The sequence below is a fragment of the Thunnus albacares genome, chromosome 14 (assembly GCF_914725855.1).
Source record: "Thunnus albacares chromosome 14, fThuAlb1.1, whole genome shotgun sequence".
NCBI lineage: Eukaryota > Metazoa > Chordata > Actinopteri > Scombriformes > Scombridae > Thunnus > Thunnus albacares.
The window spans coordinates 14,370,791-14,384,256 of record NC_058119.1 but is presented as its reverse complement, the minus strand read 5'-3'; the positions used below and the strand labels follow the sequence as shown (position 1 = coordinate 14,384,256).

The window sequence follows — 13,466 nt, the reverse complement described above, 5'->3', positions numbered from 1 at the left end:
TTACTGATACAATTAGGGCTGCAACTAACAGTTATTTCCATTATTGATTCATCTGCTGATTATTCTTTTGATTAATCAGTTAATTGTTTCATCAATCAAATGCATAGTCTATAAAAATAATGGACGTAGCCACTGTGATGTCACCCATTGGTTTGTGGACTCCTGTTTTTAAGCCTCTAGTTTGGCATCACCATTTTGGATTTTTGGAGCCAGAAGTGACGAGAAGTGACCATATTTGGATGAGAGGGTGCACCTGACCCTAACACTAGCTGCTAGCTGCTAGCTGCTAGTTTGGTTAGCACAGTGTATTTACAGTCTATGGTTAACTGTGATCATGCTAAAGCTAATTTTAGCTAGCAAAAAATAAGCTTAAGACCATTGAAACAAAATGTACTTATCGGAAAAACTGAAAATCCAATTCCTTAGAGAGTCTTTTAGTACAACCAAATGCTGAACAAGACTTTTGGGCCACCAAAATGTCATAAGTAACAATAGCAATGGCTAAGGCTATGCCTGTACTCTGTGAATTTGGGGTTACGCCATGTTTATGTTACCTAACCAACGTTGCTGCTGTGGTAGCGACTTGTAAATCACAACTTAGCCATGCCCTAAAGCATGCCCTGTTTTATCATCAATGTTAAATTAAATGGGACCATAATTTACAAAATGAACATCATGCTGTACAGAAGAAGACTTGAAACTAGCGATTGACACCATGAACTCATTGGGAAAGTGTTTACTGAAGTAATAAATCAAGTGAGAAATAGGGTCATTTCCTCATAGACTTCTATACAATCTGACTTCTTTTTGGAGCCAGTGAAGTCGCAGTTGCCCCCTGCTGGCCATTAGAGAGAATGCAGGTTTAAGGCACTTCCACATTGGCTTCACTTTTCAGACCCTGAACTACCCACTTGATCAAATGACAGAAAACTGTGAAAAAATGGACATCCTCATTTCCCAGAGTCCAAGGTGACATCTTCAAAAATCCAAAGATGCAGTTTACAATTATATAAAACGGAGAAAAGCAGCAAAGTCTCACATCAGAGATGCTGGAACCAGATAATTTTTTTCACTTTTCTTGCTTGAAAAATGGCTAAACAATTAATCAATTTTCAAAATAGTTGTTGATTATCTTTCTGTTAATCGATTGACTGTTTCCACTCTGGATAAAATATGCATGAAAGTTTAACTGTGAGATTCTGACAAGTGAGAATAACAGCGAGATAGTCAATGATGATGGTCTTGTAAAACTGCAACAATGTGTTATTGCAGTCCACTCACAATCTAAGAGTCATGTCACAGAGTTGAGTTTGTTTCTCAAACAATCAATCTTTGGCTGAGTGCAGACACTGGCTAGCAGAGAGCCTCAGTAACTAGACATTCGACAAGTTTCATTTTGGTCTTTATGTCAAGTTACTTACATAACTGAAGTTAATTGTCTACAGCTGTGCCACCACCATCTTCATTTTAACAAGACAAGTCTGCTTACCTAAATGTTTTGTACATTACTCTATGCTAATATATAAGAGTGAGGAGAGATTTAAACAAATCAATAAGATATTTTCTCTCTTCAGAAGTAGAGAGGTCCAAGTATTTTATCACCCTGGGACAGGATTCAAGACAAAACTGGCTGATTCCAACTTAACTGATGTTAGAGGACACTGCGTGAGCCATCACATTACTGCTAGAACAAATGTCCAGGATTTCACCACCCGACTTGATAGCCAAATACATAAATACCCATAAGGAAATCAGTTTTAAGAAAATGGATTTAACAGTAATTGGAGAGGCAAATGAGGAGTAAGGAGCCAAGGGGAGAGGAAGGAAAGAGGGAATGGAGGGACTTGAGAACTGTAGACTTCCTATTCACACATGTACATAAACATTGCACATATGCACACGGACACATACTAAAAAGGAATATGATGTATGTTAAGCCATAGTGAGAGCTTTTCCAGGCATATTAATACACTTAAAAATGAAACTTTAATTAACTGGTTCTATCCCCGTGCTTATCCTGTTCAGTGAGAGTCAGGGGTGCCACTATGCACCGTCAGTAATGTCTCCTTTGATGCCAAAATCCAGCAGAGCCTCTCACAGTCATGAACACGCAGGAAGGAAACAACAGGCCCATATTTCAACGCATATATTTCACACCGGCCTCATTAATAATCATTACCCCTCTTAATGACTTTCTCTGAGTATGCATCGGAACGTGTGCACTGCGTCCTTTTAATTCACCTTCATTAGAAGCAAACATCTTGTGGTTGTAAAACAGAAATATGGTGACCAAAAAAACAACCTTCACACAGATGTTATTCTGTGACATTCTTCAAGTACACTTTTCATTACGGCCTTTATATTACACTTGATATAATTCTTAAATGGGTATTGCTGCTGACTAACCAGAATTTATGAGTCACAGTTAAATATCACACTTGGTCGTGCATGGCAACTTCATTTTACAAATACATCAAATAAAGAGAAAGCATTTTGAGTCAGCTTTTATATTTAATGTGTCTCCTTAATAAATAATAAATTACAACAAATACAAAATAAAATAACAAAAAAACTCATTCCCTGCGACTGTGTTCATCCTGTGTTTTTATCTCTCCCTGTCTTATCAAAGTGTCCTATTTTGAAATGCCAGAAAAACATATAATTACTTGAAGCTGGTTGAGATTTGGCTGACCTTAGCATTTCACCAGGAGATGGATAAAGACCAAGCTGTCAAGAATTGTCCCCTCAGACAACCTGGCCCCAGCAGGCCGCCAGGGACCACACTTAGCTATGTGATGCTTGTATGGTGGCCACAGCAAAATTTCTTGGGGACTCAGAAAGACTTATTGATGTAATAATCTGTAATATACAATTTTCTGAGTATTCCGGACACTCTATAACTTGTACATGTTTCATTTCTTTTTTTTTTTTTTTTTTACATTTGCAGTGACTAAATTGTCATAATTTGTCCAACTTAGTGCTTAGTTTTAGTGAAGCCCGGTTGCTGTAATTTCTTTTTAATAACACAAACCTCTTTTATGCCTTCTAGGCCTTTGCTGTGTCTTGTTAAACAGATGTAAAGGTTCCCATGGTAATGATTTGCAAGTGTTAACATAATCAGACAACTGATTATGGCCATTGCTTATGTGAAAAATTTGGTTTTCCCCCCAAAGGCCAGAAGGAACAATAATGAGCCCAATCCACACACAAAGACAAGACAGAGTTGGACAAGCGACACAAAGGTGAGATTTATGCTTTATCAGAAGTGTTTTCAAACAGTATTTTTTAGTTCATCAAGAGAAAAAACTAACAGATATTAAACACCTGTAAACACAGTTCACTCACTGCTCAAATTCTGAAATAAAGTTTATACAGCCCATCCAGAGCATTGGCGCAGATTTTACACCTATTCGTGCACTCAAACTAGGCTCCCTACGCTCATTTAGTTTTCCACTGGAACACTGTATTCTCATGTCAGCACTGTTTTATTCTGTTAACAAAGAGTGACTATCAACCTACCACCCACTTGCAGGAGTTTATAACATAAACATGGCCTGTAAACACTGCAGGACTAAATTTCATTGGGGCAGTCGAGTGAGTCAGAGGTCAGAGGATAAACATATGACACCTAATGCTGGAAATAAAAGACAAAGAAACAAATACCTGTATGAGCCCTTAGGGGAGCCTAGTTATTTTTACATTACTGTACTTTTATCCGTAGACCATGTGATTGTGTTTGATTTTTGAGAAAGAGGCTGATTGGTCCTTGATCTTTCCATCAGGTGAGGTAGGGTTTACCAGGACCTACCTCCTTTTACCCGCCTTTTATTTTACCACCACAGCCTTGTTTATCACACTAAATAATAGAGAGAAAGAAACTCATTATGAAATAGATGATTTAGGGTTGACATGTCCCAACAACTTAATAATTTTTCAAATGGTTAGCCTACTAGCTAATTTTTAAATAGCATATATTACTATCAGTTTTAAGGCCAATCCCGGTAAAGTTTTATAGGCCTATACAGTAGGTGGACCACAAAGACTGTAAGCATTATGTTGTTTGGATTCTGGCTGCAGAGGCTGTTAAAATAAGAAGGTGTAAGTCACACTATACTCACTGGGATTAACACACTAAGGTAATAATAGCAAAGGTCAAGCAAGCACGGCTTAGCCTCCCAACAAGCTGATAGTACTCTCCCACAAATCATTCTAGATATTTGGAAGGAAGAAACCACTTCTTTGTTGAGTGACAGAGCTGAGCTAAATCCCAGCATACCATGCTTGTAAAGTCATCTGTGATGAAACAAACTGCACAAATACAGTACATGACTGGAAACCAAAGTAAAGCTCTTTAGAAGCACAAAATTTAAGCTGTCTCTTGCGGCGGTGACAATGCTCGAAAGACTGTTAACTCTTCAGCACTGCTAAGAAAATGTCACTTCGCAGCAGGAGATGAGTGGATGAGTGGATGTGAGCAGGTGCTCCACTACATGTTACATCTACTCAAGCCACCACCCAGTGTTGCCAGGTGTATGGTAATTGTTGTATTTGTCAGACTATTTATCCCAGTGCATCAGTAATTCTAAAAATCCCTAAATGTAGGATTATTTTGACCATTTCATTTATCTTTCATAATAGTGAAATGTTATAGAAGAGGTAGTAAAATACAATAAGTCTATAGTTTGGGAGGCTGCCACTTTCATCCAACCACTTCAAGTTAGTTGTTAGTTTGTGCTTTACCAGAAATTTCAAGAAAACACTGCAAAGATGTTTTAATGTGTAAAACATTACACACAACAAATGTAGTATGTTTTAAATTATATGTGTATGTATGAAAATTAGTGCTTTCTTTTCAAAAATCACAGTGGATATTTATTTTTGGAACAAACTTTCTCTCTCTATGCAGCCCCATCACCTCCCTCTCTCTCACTGCTTTCCCTTCTCTCCACTCCATATACGACATTAGGTTCAGGTCCACCTTTGACGGTAATGTCGGTGGCTGTTGCGCTACTCCAGGTCGGTAACGATCCCATTGCTGTCATGTGTGTCACTCCACCAATCAATCAAACCTGCCTGTGTGTGTTTCTGTCTGTCTGTGTGTGTATGTGTGTGTTGATTAGTAGACTCCATTAACTCTTATGAAATTCTGGTGCCAGGCCTTGGCGCCTGGGGAGAAGCACTTATGGAACGTCAGGTTGCTGTGTGAGTAATCGGTTTACCAGTGCCAGAGGGAGATAGTGGTGGTGTTTGTGCGGTGGGGGGTGTTGGGGGTGGATTTTCAAGCCCCATAGCCAACAAGCAAACACCCTGAGCAAGCAGTGAGCAATGGAGATGATTAAAGCAAATGGATTTTCAAGTACACAAATATGTTTTTGGACTTCTAAAGTCCGTGTCTTTAGAATATACAAGTGGGTAGTATGGCGCAGCAACCTGAGAGGAAGTACAGGCTGGTTTAACAGTCGAGTCAGGACACACTGACACGGCTCTGTGGAGCTGAACACAAAATTACCAGCTCAGCATTTCGACATTTCTCAATAACCTTCTCTCACACAATTGTAACATTATAAACCATATCGTAGCCTCCAGAATCCAATTGGTCGTGTTTCCTTCTACCTTGTCACACTGTGCATATTTAGTTGGTCGAGGATTTGGCTGACTTCAGCAGCTCTCCAGGGAGAGATAAAGACCAAGCTGTCAGGAAGTGGCCTCCCTGACAGCTTGGCCCCAGGCTGACAGGGGTGCAATGATGAAGGCAGACTTTGTGAGGGCCAAAGCAAGGGCAGCTTTAGGTCTGCCAGGGAGCTAATGATGCTGGACAATACCATATTGTTTCGTAATATCATAGATGTTTGGAATAACAGCTTGTTTAAAAAAAAATTTCTCTCTGCTCAAATGACAACCCCACACTACAGTATGTAACAAGCATAAATATTAAGATTCTTCTAAATTAAAATTGGAAGACGTTATTAATATGCACTATTACTTAAATGGAGATCAATAACAGCTAGTGAACTATAGAGAGCACTGTGATATTTGATGACATTTTACAATACAGTTCATCATGTTACAGTGCAGATCCACCTGTTCACCTCACTTTTAGAAAATCCACTCACTTCCAACTCTCTTTGCAGAGTTTATTCTCATCTGAATGTATAATATTCTTCTCAATTTGTTTGCTTTTTACACATAAATTGCAGCTAAACTTGGCAACTGTGTTTGATGGGAAAACACAAGACTTCATGTTCTTGTGGGATTTCAGAGTTTGACTTATCATCCAGAGTGTTGTCCTCTGTATATAATCAGTCATTCAATATGTGATCTTTTTAACTCTCAAGAAATTTTAGAAATTTATGTCGGTGAAAAACAGTGGCTGTGTGAGGGGGGTCTTTGAAGATTTCAGTAATCTTAAGGTCTCTTTCCAGCTTTAGGAGGGATTTGAGTGGTAATGGTTTGACTATATAAAACATAAATATAAAACATTTAACTCTCAATGATTGCTCTGTTGCCTTGAATCCAGGTTAAACTCTCCTGACTCTATGGCACCATATTGCACAGATACAGTCTCACCTCTCATCACTACTGATTGTAAACAGCAGACACCTTTCTGTAATAAACTTGGCTTAATTGGGCTATAAGTTAGACACTGTGTGCGTGGGGAGACACTGAGTTTATTCTGACTTGTAGGCTAACTGACAGATATTGATCAGGCTTTGCCCACTGTGCTTTCCCCTGTTTCACAGCTGTGTGTGCGCTTATGTGTGTATATGCATGTGTGTGTGAGTGTGTGTGTGTGTGTGTGTGTGTGTGTGTGTGTGTGTGTGTGTGTGTGTGTGTGTGTGCGTGTTATTGACTAGAACTTGTCCAAAGTTCTGTCAGAACTTGATTGATTGTAAGACCAGCTGCAGTGATCTCCCGCACTGCCATCCCTCGGGCCAAACCCTGTGTGTGTGTGTGTGTGTGTGTGTGTGATTGTGTGTGTTTCTGCCTGCATGTGTGTGAGTGCATTAGTTTTTGCTTTTTGACAAGAGCAAACCCCAGGCTTCTTCTAATCACCTCCACCTCTCTCCTTATCGCTCTCTGCTGTGCTGTCAATCACACTGAAGTTGTTACTGAAGAACCTTCGGTGAACAGAGTAAATATCCTCAACAGGCTTGTTCGCAATTAAATTACAGTCACTTCTTGTCTTCCTGTTTGTGCCATCTCTGTTTTTCTCACCAACACAAGAGGAAGGGGAGGGCAGGACCTTTATTTACCTCAACTGCAGAGGGTACCAGACCTATTGGAATCAGGCTTATATTAGAGAGAGGCCTTTATTTCTCCCTCTGATAAGTATATTTTCTGATATTTTAGGACAAAGCCTCTTTGTCTTCTGATCTGCTTCCATTTGCTTTGTTAAATTTTTGTTTATCACCAGCAATCCATTTACTCCGACATGCAGAACAATAATTCTAGCACTTGAGTTCCACCAAGAATGTTTTGGCAGTGCAGCAATTAGCTGTAGCATGCAGGTAGCGTGCTCATGGATGTATGCTCGCCAGCTTAGCCAAGTTACCCTGGTTACCCATGCTCATGTATGGGTAACCAGGTAACCTGCTGTCTTTATTATTATTAAAATATGCACCATTATTCCCGTATTTAAAAGATATTGCATTTCCTCCGTCCCCCTCCCCTCTCTGTGACAGTCGGCTAAAGGGCTACGCATCCAGGTAACTACTATTTATGCTTAAGTGGCATGCACATTATATAACAGGCACCAGGAGTTTATCCACCCTTGTTTTTTCCCTGCTCTGTTTTTGGGGCCGGCCTTTATTTGTTCATGATGACATATACAGCAACTTTTGCACAAATCTTCACAAATGCACAAACGGAATGAGTCACTAAATTGGACTGTAGCAAAAAAAAAAAAAGAAAGAACACACACTCCAGACATCCTTCCCCCCGAAACACCCAGTTGATAGCAGTCACGCATGCCCTTCAGACATCCTCTGCACCATGTGTACAGCTCCACACGCACACACACACACACACCTCCAATTCTTCATCTTCAATCTGAGACATGCTGATAACCCCTGTTGACAGAAGATTCTCTCTCTCACACACACACACACTGAATGAAAGGGGGAACAGGGTTGCGACCTATGTAGTCATACAAAGTAACATTGTTTGGCTATTTGCTGGTCTCTCTTCCTCCCCATACTGATGAGTTACTATCCGTCTAATGGAGAATGGCTGAGCTAATGGACAGAAAATCCTCCTCTAATGAAGATCAGATGCTCTGAGCGACAGGACAGTGAAGCGAGAGAGAGAGAGAGACACACACAGTGAATGACACTGGGCGCTGTCATGCTCAGACACTTTCTGTCAGTCAATCAATCAGTTGCTTGTTGATAAACATCACCGACAGGGCAACAGAGTCAGACTGATGTGGAAAAAACACCTCTGACCAGTTGTACACACACAATCAAACATTTCTCTCGATTTTCATTCCCCTGCTGCCTTTTAATTCCTTCATCCACAATCTGAGATGGACGTTGACTTTTCCCACCCAAATTCTGCTCCTCCCTCCTCTCTCCTCATCTCCTGTTGCTTTGTTCTCCATCCATCCTCTCACCTCGTCCCCCTGCAGGCATTTATAAATGAATGTGTTTACAGAGGAGGGGAGAAGATGGGGACCTGGGGAGAAGTGAGCGGGGCTTATTTTAATTAACAATCGCCCAGCCCTCCGTAGATTCAGTCAAAGATTAAAACTCGTTAGGATTGATTGCAGCTTTCAGCCTCATTGAGCTGTGGTCCCACCGCGGCCTAGATGGGTTGTAGAGATGGGAGGAGAGGAGGAGAGGGGTCTTGGAGGGAGTTTGGGTCGAAGACGGACAACAGGGAAAGCTGAGAAGGCAATGGTATGGGAGCAGAGAGCATGGAGGGAGAGGTGAGATGAATCAGGACACGGAAAGTGAGATGCTGAAGACACTTGGTTAGAGACAAAAAATATATATATTAAATTATATAATCTGATTTGTGAGAGTGGAGACAGAGCGAGCGGGAGGAGTGTGATGGAGACAGAGGAGAGGAGAGAATTAGAGTGCAGCGAAAGTGGGTACTGTCAGATTATTTAGAAATATGGTGGGGACATTAGGGAAGGATGGATGGGCAATTACTATACGTAAAGTTTTTCATTTCTACATGCAAACATCCAGTTCACTTTACCGTAAGAGGCACAAATTTGAATGTCAAAAAGAACTCAGGCTTCAAGTGTGCAGCTCCCATATCATTTGAGGACTTTGTAACACACTGACAAAGAGCATCACTGGCATCTGTCCTTCCTTTGCCCCTTCTTCCCTTTTCTCCTTTCCTTCCTTCCTGCCTTTTATTATTCCTTCCTTCCTTATTTCCTTCCTACAGTGATGTTAATGATGTGACAGATGAGCCTAAGTGAACCACTCCAAGCGTTCCACTATGTTGGAATCCAGTCATTTCACATCAGCAAATCTGGCACTTCCAGGAGAAACCCCGGCCCGGGAACCCAGAGGGGATACCTGATGAGGCAACGCATGTCACACACACCCCGGCACATCAGATGACACATTAAATCAAGGCTTTTAATTAGTGCCATTGGCCATTGTGATTCTAGCTGCAGTAAAAACAGTTGTGCCGAGAAGGTGACTCTAGGCTAAACTCCATCTGACAGGCTCAATTATGAAGGCAACCTTTGCCCTAGAATCAGTTCGAGTTAGCAATTGTAAATTATGATTTTCACCACCAGGGCTCTGCATCAGTCACTGGGTTGGGGTGTGTGTCATTTGGCTTCCAGACCAGCTAATAACCTTCACCTCAACACCTCTACCCTCTCTCTTGGATGAAAGAGAGGCTTATTGTGACTTGGAGCCTGGCACGGCTCTGAATGTCACTGCTTTTAACATCATTCATTAAGAGCTGCGTGTGTGAGAAATAAACCATCCAAACATCTTTACTGAAGCTGCGAGCTGAACTGCTGCGTGAGACTAGTCAGCTGAAAATGAAGTATATATTTCTTAAGTTAGGTTAAGAAAACACCTCATGTAACCTGATGAGTATGTGTCTCTGGTACCTCACCTATAGCATAGATTCAATTATTACAACAGAAATAATAGCTTGAATGTATACATTTATCTATGATTATGTGTGTGCATGTGTGTAAGTTTGCGCATATATGTGCCTGAGTGTGTAAGAATCCATAGGACTGCTTTGGAGTGGGCGATCAGCTCACTTTGCCAAGAACGAATATACAGTTAATCTGAGAGATGGATATCATTGGCTGTCCAATTCTCCTGATCCTTTACATTCTGTAAACACAAACGCACAAACAAAGCAGTGTTTGCACACCATACATTTTCTCTCTGAAGTAGTCTTGCGAGTATGTACAAATTTGATTCCATGTTCCCTTGTGTCCTTGAGACAGATGTTTGAGCTACAAATAAAGGCCGCAAGAGTTGACCATACCTCATAATAAACATACACACCTACTGTTATACACCTCAATCGGGAAAAATTGATTGAAACCATCAAATTCCTAAAAACTGCTAATTATCCCTCTATGTCGAGTCATAATTAGGGCTAACCTACTCTCCATTGCTACAATTGACAAATAAAAGGGTTTGGCAAGTTTGGACCATAGACTGTATATAACGATGGACGTAGCGAGGTGTGACATCACCCATTCATTTGCATTAGTGCCAGATTGAAGCCCAGAGTTGTAGCTTCTGTTTAGCATCATCTTTTCCATTTGGAGCCAGGACTTTCCAAATAAGTGCTACCTGAGGCCGAAGGGTTAATTTTGAGTTAATGTTACCTACTTTAACTAAATTGTGGATAGGTATCAAGAATTTCTCAATTTGGGATCAATAAAGTACATCTATCTATCTATCCATCCATCATAATCAAGTAGCATTAAATGTGGAAATATTGTGACAATAGTCCGACTCAGTCTGCTATAAATTCTTCAAATCTTATTAACAGAACAATAATTTCCAAAATGACCACCAGCACACTTATTAGAGGGCCTGAATTTAGTGCTTGAGACCATAATGACCATTATTGAGGTCACCGAGGTTTAACACAACACAAAGATACAGTATTCATAAAACATTTTGATTAAAAAAAAAAAATAGATAAATGTAACAGCCTTGTCTCCTTCACTAAAAAATGAGGGGATGCACATGCACATGAGGCTTGATTGACAGACTCGCTGTTCACCAGCACTGATATAGATACAGTAATATTCTAGACTTGGATGAAGGAAAGGGAATCATGACAAGGTTAAGATAATAGCTGCATATGCATATGTGGAAAAGCCATAGTGTGTGTGTGCTTGCTCGTGTGTGTGTGTGTGTGTAGGTGATATGATTCCTCTTGAGTGTGGCTTGTGAGGTGGAAGAGGAGATTACTGCACCACGCTTCTATAATTACCTCTCATCTCTCAGCCGGTGCTCTTAAACACAACAGGGAACTCCAGGCTACCACACACTCCGACACATGCACACACACAGTGGGGCGCACTTCAGTACAATGTAGCAGGCTGAGAGGGAGTTATTTCTAGAGGGTTACATTTCACTCAAATGGTGATTGGAGACCACCCACACTACCTTTAAGCAACACAGGTCAGATTTGCTGTGAGAACACACACACACAAACACACACACACACACACACACACACACACACACAAGTTGCTTGTAAGTAAGAAGAATGACTCACCTGTAGCCGTCCTTCCCACACAAAAAATCCACTTAAAGTCATGCACTCACATCATACTATATATTTTTTCATTTTAGTGGGGATTATGCAGAAAATCACCTGTCACCTGTTTTCACTCTGTCTCTCTCTCACACACACACACACACACAAACACACACAATACACAGGGCCACTTTCAGGTCAGATAATATGAATACCATAAACAAAAGAGCAACAATTATTTCTCCTGAGCTTTAGCTGCATCACATATTCATTACACTGACTCTTATTGGCAACAGCCTCAAGAACCATGTAAACTATCAAGGCTAAGTATGTTTTGAAGTGGACAGCGTCTTACAAAGATGAATTAACCATGCAATTTACAGCTTTGAAAAAGTCATTAAAAACTACTACCAGGAGTAAATTGCTCTGCCACACTGAATGACTTGGACTCTCTCTCTCTCTCTCCTCTCGCTCAACTGTTAAAAAGCAATATGACTTCTGGTGGACAGTCAGGCACAGGGGACCGTTTAGACTGAATAGAGAGGAGGGGATGAAATGTCTAGAGAGAGGAAAATGCTGATTCTTCTGAAGAAATGTACATTACAGAAAGTTTGTTCTCAGTGCACAGTCACATTTAAGAATCATCGACAATATGTCTGATATCAAGGGAAATGTTGCAAAGTAAAGTGGCACCAGGAGAAAAGAAAGTCAAGCTGCTGAAGTATGTTGTGCAGCCTCTGAGAAGCTTTGCAAAGCTCACTGTTTGTCCAAGCATGACGGTCAGCACACTGTGTGGGTTGGTTGACATGAGTTACAAGTCTATACTGAGTTGTAAAGCCTGATGAATGTTTTTTGAATTCGGTGGAACAAAGTCTCCCACATTTTTTTTTTCAACTTCCAACAATAGACTGTAGAAAAAGTGATGCTGCTGCTTCTTAACTCGCCCACACATTTATACCCACACACACACACAAATATATTTTACCTGGCAGATACCCACTCACACGTCAACATACATGGTTTTGCTGACACCTTGCGATCTTCTCTTGATTTAAGATGCATTCAATTTGTGTCAAAGCGCTGCTTAGCTGCTAATGCATGCGCTGGTGAAAAATGAGATTAGGGTGTCCCCTTCGAGCTGGAGGCACACAGCTGTCTGACAGGCACAACTTCCCCTCTGCAGGCCTGAGATGTGTTCAGGCATAAAAGCAGGCATTTTATTTAGGCAGGCGGCACTCAACAGGCAAACAGTGCTCACATAAGCAGTGAGGGCTGTGAGCTATGACAATGAAAAGGCTGTGGTGACAGGAAAATACCTCAAGAGAGTGCTCAGCTCACAAAGGAGCACATACAAAACGCAGGTATGCTCACTGTCACTCAATGAAATTGTTTGTTATATATATGGCCATAACGTCAAGTCTCCCCTGGGAGTGTCATCAGCTTACTCAACCCAAATACACACACAGAGAGAGAGAGAGAGAGAGAGAGAGAGAGAGAGAGAGAGAGAGAGAGAGAGAGAGACCATTATAATTTTATTTAGCAGACAATATTGGGTCAAGTTTTATTCACACCACAGAGCAGAGACTAACAAATGCACGAATCTACCCCACCTGAAAATCCATCTAAGTGTCGCTCACGCTCAGATGTCTGCTGTGCTTGCAGAGAAAACTAATATAAACCCATTAATTTATTTCTTTTTTTTTTACTACAGAGCCGGACTAAAGCGCAAATAGAGCTCGAGGTGATATGAGACG

The 13,466-nt window shown here is 40.8% G+C and overlaps 1 protein-coding gene across 1 annotated transcript in view; it reads right to left on the bottom strand.

Moving 5' to 3' along the window:
* Positions 1-13,466, bottom strand: part of LOC122996717 (Kv channel-interacting protein 2-like) — a 108,737-nt gene that overhangs the window by 94,451 nt on the left and 820 nt on the right. The window lies entirely within an intron of this gene.